This window comes from Moschus berezovskii, chromosome Y (assembly GCF_049115385.1).
Source record: "Moschus berezovskii isolate FMDL1 chromosome Y, NW_MosBer_1.0, whole genome shotgun sequence".
NCBI classification, from domain to species: Eukaryota; Metazoa; Chordata; class Mammalia; order Artiodactyla; family Moschidae; genus Moschus; species Moschus berezovskii.
This window is the reverse complement of record NC_142489.1, coordinates 42,309,443-42,326,259: the sequence shown is the minus strand read 5'-3', so window position 1 is coordinate 42,326,259 and position 16,817 is coordinate 42,309,443. Positions and strand designations below refer to the sequence as shown.

The window sequence follows — 16,817 nt, the reverse complement described above, 5'->3', positions numbered from 1 at the left end:
AAATGAAAAAAAATGTAAATAATGAGTATACTTGGATCCCTCCGCCTTCTCCTTCTGAATTCTGGAATCTTGGTTACCATTCCCTCTGCCCTTAGTTCTGAAAGATTTTTTGCCAATAATCATGTGGCTTAGTGAATATTATCATTACTTTTTTTCCTTGATGATTGAGGGTAGAGTCTTGATGGGGGCAAAACTAAATTTTAGTTTTTCAAAGATCATGTATTTTAGGAGTTGTCTAGCTAGGAGACAATTATTTTAGGAGACAATACTGTGCTGTGGACCCAGACTGTGTGTCCCTAGCTGCCCCAGTGTTACCATTTACTGGGCACATTTTGTAATCTTCTGCCACTATTTTCACCCATTCAAAACAAGGGAGGTAATAGTATCTACGTCCTAGGATTCTGTGGAGGTGAAAGAGATTGACATGTGGAGGGAACGTAAAACCATGCCTGGCATGTAATAGGTCCTCACCGAAAATTACAGAATTCATTTAGAGAACCAACATTTCTTGAGTACCAACTGGTATGAAGAATTCTTACAGGCATCTTTAACGGGACAGGCCCAGAATGTGCTATTAAGGAAAAATTTTACACAAAACAATATTTTGCTAGTGTTTTTTCATGTTGTATATCATAATTTTCAAACCAGGCTGCATAGTATTCTGCAATTTAGCTAATCTGTTGGACAATTAGATTGTTGGATGTTCCCCTTTTAGGTGTGAATGTAGCTGTTATAAACATTTGATCAAACTGATCATTTTTCAGTTACTTAAATGTTTGCATTCTAGTCTGTCTTTTAAAAATGTTTGCAGGCATGTTGCCTGAAATGTTTTGATGCATGTTGCCAAATTAATATAGGTTCCCTAATTTGATTTTTTGGTGGTTGTGTACTATACCAGAATGCCATCCATAATATCTTCCCCTTTTGCATATTACCTTCTTTTTTTTCTCAGACTTACTTTCTTACTTGGTCTTCTGGCCTCTTTATTTTCTTTTGGTGGAGTATGGGTAGAGTGGTGCTTAGTCACTCAGTCATGTCCAACTCTTTGTGACCCCATGGACTGTAACCCTCCAGATGCCTCTGTCCATTGAGATTCTCCAGGCAAGAATACTGGAGTGGGTTGCCATTTCCTTTTCCAAGTAGAGAAGTAGGGTAGAGGGGGATAGGCAGTTAATCTGGGATGACTGGAAACAAAATAAGCTGATGGCACCTCTCCTGATCTGGCTCCCATCTAATCCATACAGGTGGTTGCAAAGGTCCCATCTTGCTCCAGGCTCTGAGATCATTCTGTATCCCTTGCTGGGAGAAATGCTGTAACTAGACCTTCATAACTCAGTGTCAGGTCACACTTCTTCAAGATTCACTTGCTTATTTCGTGTAAGCTTGTCATGGGTTTGGGTAGTGGATCCTTTGCCTTTGCCTCCTGTGTGAGACCCTCCTGCAGTTCTCAGTTTAGCAACCTGCTTCAGTGGTGGTTCTGTCCCCAAAGCTTTGTAGAGCCTGTTCCTCTACCATCTTGTTGACCAATTATCTAGATACTACTTCTACTCTTGGGTATATTCTAACTACCTCTTTTGCACTGTGGAATGAGACTTGTCATCAAGTCCCAGTCAGCCCAAATCTGACATGAAAGGAGAAAAAAATAAAAGCAGCCATATCACTTCTTACTTTCTTGTTCTGATCATCTGAGTGTAACCAATCACCCTGAAAGTTAGTGGCTTAAAACAACAGTAGCTGTTGCTTTATTTGTCATGGTTTCTCTGGGTCAGTAATTTGGGAAAGGCCCAGCTAGGCAGTTTGGCTTAGAGTGTTTCATGCAGTTGCAGTCAGAGGTGGCTGGGACTGGAGCATCTGAGGGCCAGCTAGACATTTCTTTCTCAGGGTTTCTCCATACAGTCTGTGGATCAGGTAGACTGGGCCTCCTTGTAGCATGGCACCTTCAGGGTTGTGGGAGTTCTCCCACAGGGAGAAGGGCTCTAGCAAGAGTGTTCTGGTGAAAAGGGCAGACATGAAATTTTATGACCGAATCTTCCAAGTAGTACTGTGTCTGCCATTTGCTACTGGGTTGAAACAGTTCAAAAGCCCACTCACATTCAAGGAGAGAATTAGATTCTGTCTCATGATGAGGAGTGTGGCCATCTTTGGAAAATGTGACTGATCACATCCCTCTACCACATCCTCTTCTCAGTGTTCCCCCAGCACTATACACTGAGCTCTTTGGAGAAATAGGTAGACATTTTCCTCTCACCTACTTAAGGAATTCCTCCGCATCTGTTAAACCAGATCATGTCTCCCTCCATTCTCTAGAAGGCCTTTCTCAAGTCTCTACCATGCTGTCTTTGCTTCTGAGCTATGAAATAACAGACATTGGAATACTGCCTTATATTTTACAAATCACAGTACCAAATATTCCACTTTGTATCTTTATTCATGTTGTACTGGTCTGTGTGTTTCCCTACCTAGGAACAGGAATCCTGCATTATGAATCTTGGTGTTACCTCCCACCCCTACCACCACCGTAGCATTGCGATCCACATTAGCTTTGCATGGACGACTGCTAAATGAAGAAATGAGTGAATGCATGAGAATTAAAAAAAAAAAAGGCATAAGCATGTGCTGAAAAACATAATTCACTAAGAAAACTGGGCTTACAAAATGCCTTCCTTTAAAATTGTATTGGCTCAAGATATCCTTTTTTGGTGGGCAGTCATATGGTCACAAAGTTCTAAGTCCTGCTATTTACCCTGTGTATCCCTTGGACTTTGCTGCCTTCTAAGCTTAGCAGACCAGTTAAAGCAAAGTTTATGGTAAAAGAGAGTATAAATTAAGGGGCTGGGATACATCATTAGACATATGGTCTCCTAGGAATTTAGATCTTCCTGTAGTAGGTGGAATTTGTAACATTCTGGCCTCCTGGACCATATGGTTGTATTTAGAGATGCCAACAGAAATAAATACTTGACTTCCACAGGACTCTTTTCTTGCTGGCCTTCCCAAACAGCCGTATAAGTTTCCTGTGCAAAATTTAAAAGGACAGAATTAACATTTAGTTTTCAGCATTTTACTGATTTGTTCGTGATCATTTAACACAGGGTATAGAATGGGTTCATCAAGGGCCAGTCCTGCTGAGGGTCAGTGACCCTGGGCCATCCCTGAGGTGACCAAAGATACGTACCTGATCTGTACCATATGACTCTGAACTCTTAGCTGTAGCTGACTAGACTGGGTTCATTCCACATCTCAGACAACAACTTGGGCCAGTGCCTTAAGAAATGACTTGGTTTTATAAGATCTGCTCTAAATAGAAATGAAATAAAAAGAAACTCTTCTAACAACAAACAATTGGAAATTAAAATTACAAAAACAATACTATTTACACAGCATTGGAAAAATGAAATACTTAGGGGGTAAATTTGACAAAAGATGTTTCAGATCTGTATACTGAAAACTATAGAACATTGCTGAGAGGAACTACAGGTGATACACAAAACGAAGAAAGAATCCATTACGTGAATTGAAAGCTTCATTATTAAAGTGCTGATTCACCCCAAATTAAACTATAGTCTTTGTAATCCCATTTGAAATTCTAGCAGATGTTTTAAGAGCCAAAAGAAATTTTTAAAAAATAGAATTAAATAACATACCTGATTGTAAGATTTACTGTAAAGCTATAATAATCAAGATAGTATAGTATTGAAGCCAAGGTAGATAAGTAGATTAATGAAGTAGAATACAGACTCCAGAAATTGACCCAACCATATCTGATTAATAGATTTTCTGACAAAGGCCCGTCAAAAGGCAGTTCAATAGAGAAAGAACAAGTTTTCCAACAAATTGTTGCAGAGCAATTGTATATGCATGTGCCACAAAATAAACCTCAATCCATACCTCATACTATATACAAAAATTGACTGAAAATGATCTGCAGACCTAAATGTAAAATGAAAAACTATAAAATTTCTGTGAGAAAATAGGAGGACCTTGTGACCTTGAGTTCAGTGTATATTAACATCAAATATAGTTCAGTGTAGATAACGATCAAAAGCGTGAACCATAATAAAATTAATAAATTGGACTTCATCAAATTATAATTTTCTTCTATTTTAAAGGAATGAGAAAGTAAACCACAGAGTGGGAGAGAATATTAACAAATCACATATATTGGAAAGGATTTATATCCAGAATAGCTAAAGAATTCTCAAAGCATAATAAGAAAACAAATAACCTAATAAAGTGGGCAAAAGATTTGAATGTGTACTTTGGCAATGAAGATGTACAGATGGCAATTAAGCACATGACAAGATACTCAACATTATTATTCACTGCTGCTGCTGCTAAGTCACTTCAGTCGTGTCCGACTCTGTGTGACCCCATAGACGGAAGCCCACCAGGCTCCCCCGTCCCAGGGATTCTCCAGTCAAGAACACTGGAGTGGGTTGCCATTTCCTTCTCCAATGTGTGAAAGTGAAAAGGGAAAGTGAAGTCGCTCAGTCATGTCTGACTCGTAGCGACCCCATGGACTGCAGCCTACCAGGCTCCTCCATCCATGGGATTTTCTAGGCAAGAGTACTGGAGTGGCTTGCCATTGCCTTCTCCGTATTATTCACTAGAGAATGCAAATTAAAACCACAAGTAAGTAGCATCACACTGATTAGAATGGGTAAAGTTCAAAAAAAGATTGACATAACAAGTGTCGGTGGGGGGTGAGGAACAACTAGAACTCCCATATATTGGGTGGGAATGTAAAATGGTACAACCATTTTGGAAAAGCGTTCAGCAGCAGTTTCTTAGCAGTTTAAATATGCACTTCGTATGAGACCCAGGTTCCAATCCCAGGTATTTACTGAATCACAATGAAAATATGTGTTTATACAGATATTGTACACAAATACTTGCAGAAATTTTATTCATTACTAGTCAAATAACTAAAAACAATCCAAATAGCCATCAATACATAAATGGATGAACAAACTGTGGTATGTCCCTGTAGTGGAATACTGTCAGGTCACAGGGAAAAAGGAATGGAATATTGCTATAGGCAATGTCATGGATGAATCTCAAAATAAGTATGCTGAGTAACAGAAACGAGACAAATTAGTACGTACTGCATGATGCTTTTTATGAGAAAGTTTAGAAACTACAACCTAAGCTGCATGTGGGCAATTGCATGGGGGTGGCGAGAGGAAGTAGAGAGAGGCAAAGAGGATTAAGAAAAGATTTAGGAAATTTGGGGAATGACAGATACGTTCACTCTTTTAATTTTGATGATAAATTCACAGATGTGTGTATATGTAAAACTTCAGCAAACTGAATTGTAAATATGTCAGTTATAACTCAGTGAAGTGAAGGAAGGGAGGAAGAAAAAGAGTGAGAGGGAGGAGGAAGGGGAGAAAGGAAGGAAATGAGGAAAGAAAAGGCAGGGAAGGAGAGGAGAAAAAGGGCATGAATGTGAGAGCAAGCAAGCCGAGAGAAGCAGAGATCGACCAGGAAAGGCTGTTAGGCCAACAGCAGAACTCAGGGGTATCGGGGTCCAGCCTCGATAAGGCCCAGGGTATCCTCGGGATGAACAGCGTCGGCGTTAGAGAGAGAGAGAGAGAGACAGGGGCTGATGATTCCTTGGTTTACGCTGGAAACCAATAAAACCCCAGCACGGGGCTTGCTCTGTTTACGTAGGCCACAGGCGCCCTCTCGAATCACTGGAGGCACCCCACCAGGGCACCCCCTCGAGTGGGTCTTAGAAGCCCAGGCAGATAAGTAAACTCAGAGGGCCCAGTGCTCCAAGGATCTCAACCAGAAAAAGGAGAATAGAGAAAAGGATGGAAAAAGAGAAAGAACGACACGGGGAGACCAAGCTTCAGTGAGCAAGGCCCAAAACTTTATTTTCCAGTGCTGCTTTTATACCCTAAGTTATGCGCATAAGAAACAAAGAAAGGGAGGTATAGATTCACACCAAAATCACGTGGGGTCAGCAGTCTTGACCCTTATCAGGATCAGGGCTTATTTTTGTGTGATAAAAGTTTTAGGTGATTTACATCATCTTCTGGCCAGGGGGGCTGCTAACAGTTTTATGGCCCTCTCTCCTGACAATAGGTTAGTTAGCAAGTAAAAGACTTTTCTTTTAAGGTGACTTTCCTAAAGTTAGGTGGTAGACACATAACAAAGTTACATTCCTATAAGGCACCGGTGTAGTGAGCTGCAAGAAAGGAACTTATTAACTTAAGATCTGATGTGGTTGAGTCAAAGGATTAATATATTTCCAAGGATACAATAGAGGAGACTGCAGCAAGCATTGATTCAACAATGAAATCTTTTCTAGTACTATTCTAGTGATTTTAACTTCTTCAACAGATTCCTGTATTTTAGGAGCCCGAACAAACTTGTCATGCAAGTTAGAAAGCTATCAGAGGGGCTTGGATTGGAACACTCCTATTAAGCCGAGTAGAACTTTTAAACTACAGCTCTGAATTAATGTTTTCAGAGAAAGGTGGTTGGGGGGAAACCCCCGTAAGTATTAGAGGACTTGGTAAGAGGTGTAAGATAGTAAATCAGTCAGATTCCGGTTTTCTTTGGGGTAGATGCTCAGGTAAGTCCAGGGGGTTCCTCGAGCCCTGATTAGCCTTTGCCCGTCAGGCCTCTTCCCCAGTTGACCTTTGCCACAGGTAGGATTTCCCTCGCTGGCTCCCGGCATCTCCCCCTTTTTTATTTCTTAAAATAGCCAGATGTAGTTTAGCTGCGAGCTCTGACAATACAAGGAAGAATTATAATGAGAAGCAAAATTACAGCAGCCACAGCAATATAGCTGAAAACAGTAGATAGAATGTTTTTTCCAGAAATGAAGTTAGAGAAAGTATGAAAAAAGTCATTTGCTACTCCTGCGGCAGTAAAATCTAGTCGGGAGTGTTCCAAGGTCTTTATCTGATTATGAAGTTTTCCTAAATCTAAACTAATGCTGGAACTGTTCCAAACCCCCAAAATGTGGTTTTTAATTTTCTCCCAGTCATAATCTGTGTCATTTACTCAGGGGTGTAACACATATCCACCGATAGTCAGCATGACAGGACAATGCCAATTTTACTTTTAAAGCCTGTAATTCAGTCCCAATATACATCATCACCTCTTCTAGGGCATTTACCCTTATTTCTAGCTTCCTATCTATAACTTCCTGTGTAGCTAGCATTAAAGAAACATCTTTGGACATATTGTCAACATATTGAGCAGTATGTACTTGTTGAGTCAATGACTCTGCTGCTGCATTAACAGAAGTGATTGCTACTACTAAAGCTGAAATTCCTAGGATAAGCAAGCCCACAAATCGTCGCGGTCACATTAAATCTTGTAGTTGTAGCACAGCAAGACCATAGTTATAATACCAATGAGTAGTTAAAGTTACAGGCACCATGAGATAGGGTGGTCATTGTAATATCACAAAAGAGCAGACATTGTATTGGGGAGTCAGACAAGATGAGAGCATACATTGTTTACAAGACACTACATTAGGTCCGCCTGAATAATTCATACATATATTAATTTTCTCAGAGTGATTAGTAAAGAGAAAAACATAGGGAGACAGTAAGCAAAAATATTCTTTGGTTGAATTAGAGTAATGGGGGCAGTAGCGGCAAGCAAAGTACAGAAGCAAAAATGCATTACAGGAGCATTAAGTTCTACATTAGGTTACAGCGTCTAATCTGAAATCACACCCATAATATCATTTTTCAGGATATCTGGGAAATAGTTATTTCCCAGGATGTTTGAACCATAGCTACTTTATTTTGACTTTTAATTGTAAATTTTTTTTTTTTTTTTTTTTTTTTGAGCCAAAGCAGATGTCACCATTAATGATGTCAGTGTTTTTCTAGGTATGAGAAGATGCAAGAATTGGAAGTCATACTCTGGACCACTGTCTTACTAGCCTCCTGGTCCAGGAAAATATTCCCTCTTGTTGCTTTTTCTCATATCCAGTCACACTATTACAATTATTGATCTCATATGGAACTGCATATCAGCATTATATCATAGGCTCAGTGAAACAAGTGACATAGAAAATAATATAGCCATAGCTAGCAGTTATTAGTAAAATAAGAATTATCAGTCAAGAACTTTTATTAGATAAAGCTTGGTATACCCCAAGTCACCTGACTTCATTTGTTAAATGACTATGCTGCTGCTGCTGCTAAGTCACTTCAGTCGTGTCCGACTCTGTGTGACCCCACAGACGGAAGCCCACCAGGCTCCCCCGTCCCTGGGATTCTCCAGGCAAGAACACTGGAGTGGGTTGCCATTTCCTTCTCCAATGTGTGAAAAGTGAAAGTGTAGTCGCTCAGTCCTGGTGTTAATCTCCTGGTTGTACATTATGGAGCATCTGACCTTTATCGAACTGTCTCAGCAGCGAGTCTTAGTAAACACTAGACTTTAATTAACAAAACTAGAAACTTAATTTATCAATTTACAAAACTTAATATTAGAGGTCTAAGAAGTCAGGAAAACATTATAAATGATCATACGAATCAGGTCCAGGATCTTGGGCAAGCTGTCTACCTCTGGTGTCATCGTCTTCTCATCCTGGTGCAGTGTAGTTTCTTCTGAAAAAAGTCCTCCCATCCAGGTTGGAGACAGTCCCTTAAATTATGTCTTTTTTTTTTTTTTTTGTCCTGGTTGCAGGTCATGAGACATCTGATCTTCATCCAAAGATGAAGTAATCTACTGAGATAAGCTTCAGAAACAAACTTAGGGTGTTCTTTAAGAATTCAATTAAATTTTATATTAATATCACATAACAGCAAAGATCTATTCAGGAAATGAGTCTTAGTAGATACAGACTTCCATTAACAAACTTGAATTCAACATTCATTGAAACTTTTTTTTTAATTACTCTCATTTTTATCAAATATAACCAAATTAAGACTTGTTTACAAAATAGATCTGTTCTCAATAAACTTGACCTGATTATTTATATAACCATAGACTTTTTTTTTTTTTTTTTGCTTTGCTGAAACTTTTATGGAGTCTCAAACTTAACTTTAAAATAAAACCTTTCAGGGCTAGGAAAGTCATCCCAAAGGCTTATCACAGATTTCGCCTAACAGATCTAAGTGAATTCCTCCCTTATTTTTTAGTGAGATAACCTTTCTAATTTATGTGATAAAGTTACTGGAAGCCAAAGAGTTTCCAGTCTCTGAAGGGGTCAGATAAAAATGTTAAAAAATGTTAAATGCTTTAATTTGTTTAATAAATACCATTTTACCAAATTACTGTTAAATGATAATTAGTTTGAGGGGAAGGTTTCCTAAGACCTGGAAAACACAGATTCAAACCAGTAATTTTTCAGAAACCATAAAAGTTATAAGCATATTTGCCAGTTCATTCGGTCCTTTTGTTAACCTTTTTACAGTGATTAGGTTTTCCACTAGAATCTTTTAATTTCTTACCCAGTTCAGAAACTTATATTTATCCTAAAGTCCTTTCCATAAATCTTCTGGAAGAGGAAGAATTTTTACAAGAAACTTGTTTAGTGCTGTGATAACACTTTAAGATAGTAATCAGAATTATGGCAACATTTTACCTGAATATATCAGAATTTATGTATAAATTGTTTCTAGGATATCTGTATTAGTAACATCTACCATACAATATACCCGAGATTTATTATTTACTTGACAATACTTTTTATGTAATTTAATCATGGAAGTTGAACCCAATTACTCTAATATCTCCCTTTGGGATGTTTCAGGGGCCCTCTGAAGCATCCCAAAGTTAGCTAGAAGCCAAAAGTGCTTCATCAGATTGATTTAGAAAGTTTTGTCAACAAATATCAGAAAGGTTTAGAGCATTCAGTCAGATGGGATTATAGGTCACTGTGAAATAATAGATATTCACTCAGCCATAGTAACAATATAGGATTTCAGAGGAAAATATGGAACAGACCATAAAACTTAAATCTATTGTCAAATGCAGTTTAAAATCTCAAGAAAAAGTTTATTTATACACAAAACTCTTTCTTTGGGGTCCACTTTCCACAAAACCTTTTCATCACTTTCTGTACCCACTTGTTCTCCCATCCTGGAACAGCCAACTGTAAGTCATACCTACTACCTTTTTCCTTCATAAAATGTAACTTCATTCTTCATACCTTCTTTACTGAACACACCCATCTTACTTCCCTTAAGCAACCAAGAATTTACCTTTATATTAGCATTCTATAGATTGGTGAACATAAATACCAGTGAAAACTTAAAAAATTTTAGCGAACATCTCAGGATGGCATCAAACATTATTTATTAATAGTCTAAAATCTTTAGTTTTTTTGTAAATTAGTATTCAGTAGTGAATGTTTCAGCATCTTATTTTATTTGGAAATGACCTAGCTAGTCAATAAACTTTTGTTACTTAATTTAGCACAACCTTAGAAATTCAGGTTACCAAAATCTAGAGAAACTGTTTTAGACAGACATTTTTAATCTTAATAGTTTATCTAAAAGCTCATCTCATTTACTTTTTTTTTTTTTTTTTTAACTAGAGGTACCTTTTTTGCCAACAAACTTATGACAGATATAACAATATAACAATATTTAACTTATAATAAACCTAGGTACAATGAAAATATGCTTAATGTTAATGACTCTTAGACATGTCTATATTGGATTAGCAAACAAACATTAATACTAGATATTTAATATTGACTATTTACCAGTTCACGTGACTCTGAAACTTAAGGTTAATTTTTTTTGTACTTAGAATTGTCTGATTTGTAAGCGCTTATTTATTTATTTTTTAGGCCAGTTAAATTAGAGCTCACAGCTTCAGCAATATTGTAAAATAAACAAGAAACAAAAAACAAAAGACACACACTGAGACATACATAAATCCAGACAGACAGACTTTAAAGTCTCTTGTTCCTTACAGGTCGGGGCACTCTGGCCAGTTGTCTGCATCAGGAGGAGACCAGGGACAAAAGTGTCCCAGTTGTGGCCGCTGGGTCTGGTCCATTGGCAGGCAAGCTGGCCCCTGAGTACCTCGAGTACTTTTTTAGAAACCCAATTTTAACTGCATTTGGTCTTCATCGGCCCCAAATTCATCAATTCCTGCCAACATTCCCTGAGTAATATGTTCTGGGCCATGTCTGCCAAAGTATATTAGGTTTGAGACCGCGAGGGTTAACTCTCATATGCAAACTATTTGTAGTAGTGGGACAATGTGAACAAGAACGAACAATCTCCCAAGCAGATTCTCGAGGGATCTGAAAATGATATCTTAAAGCCATAGCATTTTGATGGTGCAGTGAGTGAGAAGTTTGGGCCTCTTCAAAAGCAGAGGCCACTGTAATCTTGGTCAATGCATCTGCCAAATCATTGAAAGCATATAAAGGGCCAGGCAGCCCAGAATGAGCTCGAATGTGGCCAATAAAAAATGGGCGGTTTCGCTTTCAAATTTATTGCTGTAATTTAGTTAGCAAATGAAATAGTGGTTTTATTTTCAGGCAGAACTGCAGTCTCAATATGTGGGAATAATCTGACTACATAATGAGAGTCAGAAAAAAGGTTGAAATCTTCTTCTGCAAACATGACAAAGGCTTCTATAACAGCTGTGAGTTCAGCTCTTTGAGCTGAAGTCTCCTGTGTTTGCAGAACCTTATGTTGATTTTTTGTAACTATAGAGGCTCTGCCATTAGCTGACCCGTCAGTAAAGGCTAGCTGAGCGCCTGGAATGGGGAGTTGTCTGCACCTAACAGGGAAGATAACCGGGTGTCTAGATATAAAATTTAACAAAACATGTGAGGGTAAATGATGTAAAATTTGACCGAAATAGTTTTTTATAGCAATTTGCCAATCTTCATCAAACATTAAAAGAGCATCAAGCTGTTCTTTGTTATATGGAATTGCAATCTCTGATGGCTCTTTACCAAATAGTTCAATGCTCCACCTTCTTCCTTTTAATATCAAAGTAGCTATCAACCCCGGATAAGAAGCCACTATCTTATTTGCTTGAGCAGGAAGATGGACCCATTCTAAGGGGCCGTTTTGCCATAAGACTCCCGTAGGTGCAATGGGGGTAGCTAAGCAAAAGAATTGCCAAGTGGCTGCTAAATCTATTTGTTTTACATAACTATTAGATAGGGCGTTTTTCACTGTAAGCAAGGCTTCTTGAGCCTCAGTAGTTAATTGCCTTTTTGAAGCTGGGTCGGGATCCCCCACAAAATGTTAAAGAGAGGTTTTAGCTCAGCAGTGGTTAATTTCAAGTAAGGCTGAATCCAGTTAATATCACCTAAAAGTCTTTGAAAGTCATTAAGAATAACAAGATGATCTTTTTTTAATTGTAGTGGGGCATGAGTCACTGTTTCTGAATGTATAATCCTTCCTAAATAAGTTATGGGTGGGTTGGTTTGAATTTTTTCCGGGGCAATTTTTAAGCCTCTAGCTGATAACGCCTGAGTTAACTCTTGGAGGACAGTTTGTAAATGAGCTCTATCTGGATGAGCTATTAAAATATCATCCATATAATGAATCATATATACCTGCTCATATTTAGCCCTAATATCTTGTATAGCGGTATTAACAAATTTTTGACATAAGGTGGGGCTATTTTTCATTCCCTGAGGTAACACTTTCCATTGAAACCTCAAATAGGGCTGTTTAAAATTTTCTGACGGCAGGCTAAAAGCAAATCGCTTTTTATCCATGGCTTTTAAGGGAATAGTGAAAAAGCAGTCTTGTAAATCAATTACAATTGTATTATATCCCTCTGGAACAGCTACTGGGGAGGGGAGCCCTGGCTGTAAGGCCCCCATGTCCTCCATAGTGGCATTAATAGCCCTAAGATCTTGTAAAAGCCTCTCAAGGTGCGGATCAAACTCATCTCCGGGGCTAGAGAGAACTCTTTTCTGGGGAACTTCCAGCGGTGGTCTCTCGCCCCTATAAGGGGGGGGAGGCAAAGGGGGACTAGAATGTCCCACATATTTGGTCTCTAGTTTTATAGAGCCTTTCTGATGTTTAGATTTTGAGGACAGTTTATTTGAGGATTTTTTTTTTTTTTTAAGCTTTTAGGAGTATCAATAGCTAAAAGGTATTCATCCTCATCAGAATGGTATTGATCTATTATCTTATCTAAATCTTCCTCATCTTGAGGAGGAGCAGAGGGTGAAACCTGTTCTTCTTTTTCATCCCCGCTTTCTGAATGACTATTGGTGTTCTTGGTGGCTTGATAACTAGGTAGAGCCTCTTTATTTCCACTACCTTTTTTAATGGGTGGTCGTTTAGATTCATGGGCAGGATCTAAAGCATCTCTGATTATATTCCATAAATAAAAGGTATTGGTGGGCACTTTTTCTGGACTCTGCTGAGTATAGTAAATTTTTAGCTGTTTTCCCACCTTTTCCCAGGTATCTAAATTAACAGTGCCCTCTTCCAGAAACCAAGGACACTGCTCCTGAACAAGAGTAATTTAGCTTTTTTGACCTTAATTCCTCTTTTGTTTAATAGTTGTAAAATGACTCCTATAAAGAGTTGTCATCATTTTGACTTACTGTTACCCATGTCTGAAGTTTTAGTCTCTTAAAGAAAGTATAAACCCTTCCACTTTTACTCACCCTACCTATCTTATGCAGGGGGGTTCCGGAAACCCTAAGTGGGGTCCTAGCCGTCCCGAAAACTGGACAATGGGGGAGACTTACCCTCAGAAGCACCAGAGGCTAAGGTGTCTTAGATCCCAGAGGAGTCTGGTTCAGTCCTCATGACTAGTGAGTCGGTTCCACTGTTCTTGAGGAAATTCCATTATTATTATATCTCCTCTTCTCTCCTTAATTAAGCTGTACCTTTGCCTTTTTGCTTGTCTCACAGTTTCCAGACTGGGATATCTGTAGGTCTTCACTTTGAGTTTGTAGATCACCCTATAAACATGGGAGAGGGAGAAAGAGAGGGCCAGAGACTACCTTGCCTTCTCTGGAAGGATGTTCATACTCGAAAGCTGGTGCTTCTTCAGCTGGCTATTGTGCAAGACAGTAGCATCACTTTGAAAGCTGCTGGAGGGTGGGGACTGTATTTATCTTTGTGTTTAGCACAGTAATGAGCTAGATAGGTGCTCAATACATGCTTATTAAATATATATTTGAAATTAGAAGAGAAGTTGCCTCACGTTCGGTCACAGGGGAAGCTTTCATCCTGACTTTATAATGCTCAAAGAAAATTTTCATATAAACCATTTAGAACTATCTGATTTCCAAGTTCTCTCGCTCACTCATTTCACAAACATTGATATTTGTTGAGTACCTGCTATATTCTGGGATCATTCCATTCAAGGTAAGCTATGAACAAGTAGGCCTCAGCTCTTCCTTTATGGAGTTTAGTTGGGGAGACAGAAAATAAATGAGGCAAATACATAAAGCTTGTAGTGTATTAGTAAGTGCTTAGGAAAAAAGATAAGTGTAGGAAGGGATTTAGGGAGCATCACGGTATGGTGAAGATTATGATTTTATAAAGGATGAGCAGGAGAGGCTTATAGACAATTCAGAGGTCATACTTCCAACTGGAATGGGTTATGCTACAAAGGGAATTTATTAGTTCACATGAGTATAATTAGGCCATCCCTAAGCACAGCTGGATGTGGTGTCTGAAGTGAAGATTTCTGAAATCTGTTTCATATCTTGACTTTGCTTTCTTCTCTTTGGTTTCAACATTCAGCTGGTAGTCTCCCAGTAACAAGATGGCTGCTAGATTTACAATCTCTTAACTCAGAGGTCCTAGGGAAAAGACGTCTTTTCCAAAGGTTCCAACATGTGTTGATATTCAGTCATATTGGTCTAGCTAGGATCACATGGAATTGTTAGTGTGCTAATTATCTGGACTCAGCCAAGTATGTGCTCTGGGGTGGAACTTGGAAAGTGAGGTCTGATGTTCCAAACGTCAAATACTGAAATGTTAAGGTAGGGGGTCTCCACCAAAAGGAAACATAGGAAGGCATTTACAACAAATGAACACTGTCCCAGCCCTTATGTGGGGAGGAAAGGCTGCATACTGAGGCTCACCAAGCATCTGCCGTGTGTAAAAGCATAAAACAGCCATAAGTCAGAGCTACACGGGGTGCTTAGGTTCCTTGCAAACCATTTCTCTGCTGGGCATTAGCCTAAGAGTATCTATAGATGACCCTTCATTACGTATGGACCAACCACTCCAAGAATGCTTAATCCTCAGGACCTCAGATTCCAAGGTGATGTTGTTAAATTGAGAACTGAAATATGTCTGAAGCAAGGGAGACAGACTGTATTATAGAGGAGTAGAGTGTTTACAATGGATTACCTAGTGAATCCTCTCCAAGATGATTCTAGGTTGTAAAGTGACTAGTGTATAGGTGAGGATGCTAGATGAGTGGGCTGGAGTCCCACAATCCTTTTAGATTTCTGTTCCTGAGAGGCAGGAGAATACAGCAGTTAAGTGCATAGTTCAGAATCAGAGAGATACAGGTTATAAATCCAGTTCTACCACTTCTACTGAATAAGTTGGTTTACCTATGTCATGCCTTTGTTTTCTCATTTATAACATGGGATATGCCTAAGATCTGTATCATAGGATTCTTCAGTTAATACATATAAAGTTTTAGTTCTTATTGTCATGATGATTACCACTTGTGGCCCAACAGGTAAGTCAGGGATTGTCCATGTGGTATAATTTGGAGACAATCAGTTCAGTTCAGTTCAGTTCAGTCGCTCAGTCGTGTCCGACTCTCCGCGACCCCATGAATCACAGCACGCCAGGCCTCCCTGTCCATCACCAACTCCCGGAGTACACTCAAACTCATGTCCACAGAGTCGGTGATGCCATCCAGCCATCTCATTCTCCGTCGTCCCCTTCTCCTCCCGCCCCCAACCTTTCCCAGCATCAGAGTCTTTTCCAGTGAGTCAACTCGTCTCATGAGGTGGCCAAAGTATTGGAGTTTCAGCTTTAGCATCAGTCCCTCCAATGAACATCCAGGATTGATCTCCTTTAGAATGGACTGGTTGGATCTCCTTGCAGTATAAGGGACTCTCAAGAGTCTTCTCCAACACCACAGTTCAAAAGCATCGATTCTTCGGCGATCAGCTTTCTTCACAGTCCAACTCTCACATCCATACATGACCGCGGGAAAAACCATTGCCTTGACTAGACGGACCTTGGTCGGCAAAGTAATGTCTCTGCTTTTTAATATACTATCAAGGTTGGTCATAACTTTCCTTCCAAGGAGCAAGCGTCTTTTAATTTCATGGCTGCAATCAGCATCTGCAGTGATTTTGGAGCCCAAAAAAACAAAGTCTGACACTGTTTCCACTGTTTTTCCATCTATTTCCCATGAAGTGATGGGACCAGATGCCATGATCTTTGTTTTCTGAATGTTGAGCTTCAAGCCAACCTTTTCACTCTCCTCTTTCACTTTCATCAAGAGGCTTTTGAGTTCCTCTTCACTTTCTGCCATAAGGGTAGTGTCATCTGCATATCTGAGGTTATTGATATTTCTCCCAGCAATCTTGATTCCAGCTTGTGCTTCTTCCAGCCCAGCGTTCCTCATGATGTACTCTGCATAGAAGTTAAATAAGCAAGGTGACAATATACAACCTTGACGCACTCCTTTTCCTATTTGGAACCAGTCTGTTGTTCCATGACCGGTTCTAACTGTTGCTTCCTGACCTGCATACAGGTTTCTCAAGAGGCAGGTCAGGTGGTCTGGGATTCCCATCTCTTTCAGAATGTTCAGAAAGCATGTATTCAAAACATGTTCCCTACACACTTCACACCTGCCTTGGTTTCTGAGGTGCCCATGCCCTTTCACGCCTTTGGTTTAAGGAAGAATTTGTT

The 16,817-nt window shown here is 39.2% G+C and overlaps 1 protein-coding gene across 4 annotated transcripts in view; it reads right to left on the bottom strand.

Annotated features, from left to right (window-relative positions):
- The window catches only part of LOC129557951 (uncharacterized), a 51,127-nt gene extending 35,476 nt beyond the window's left edge, over positions 1–15,651 (bottom strand). For 2 of the 4 annotated variants that reach the window (XR_016036987.1, XM_088834367.1), the window contains exon 1: positions 959–15,651. The gene's annotated coding sequence lies outside the window, so the exon portion shown is untranslated. The remainder of the gene's footprint in view (positions 1–958) is intronic. The other 2 variants (XR_008686362.2, XR_008686361.2) reach the window with 2 other exon arrangements.
- Between the last annotated feature and the right edge of the window lie 1,166 nt (positions 15,652–16,817).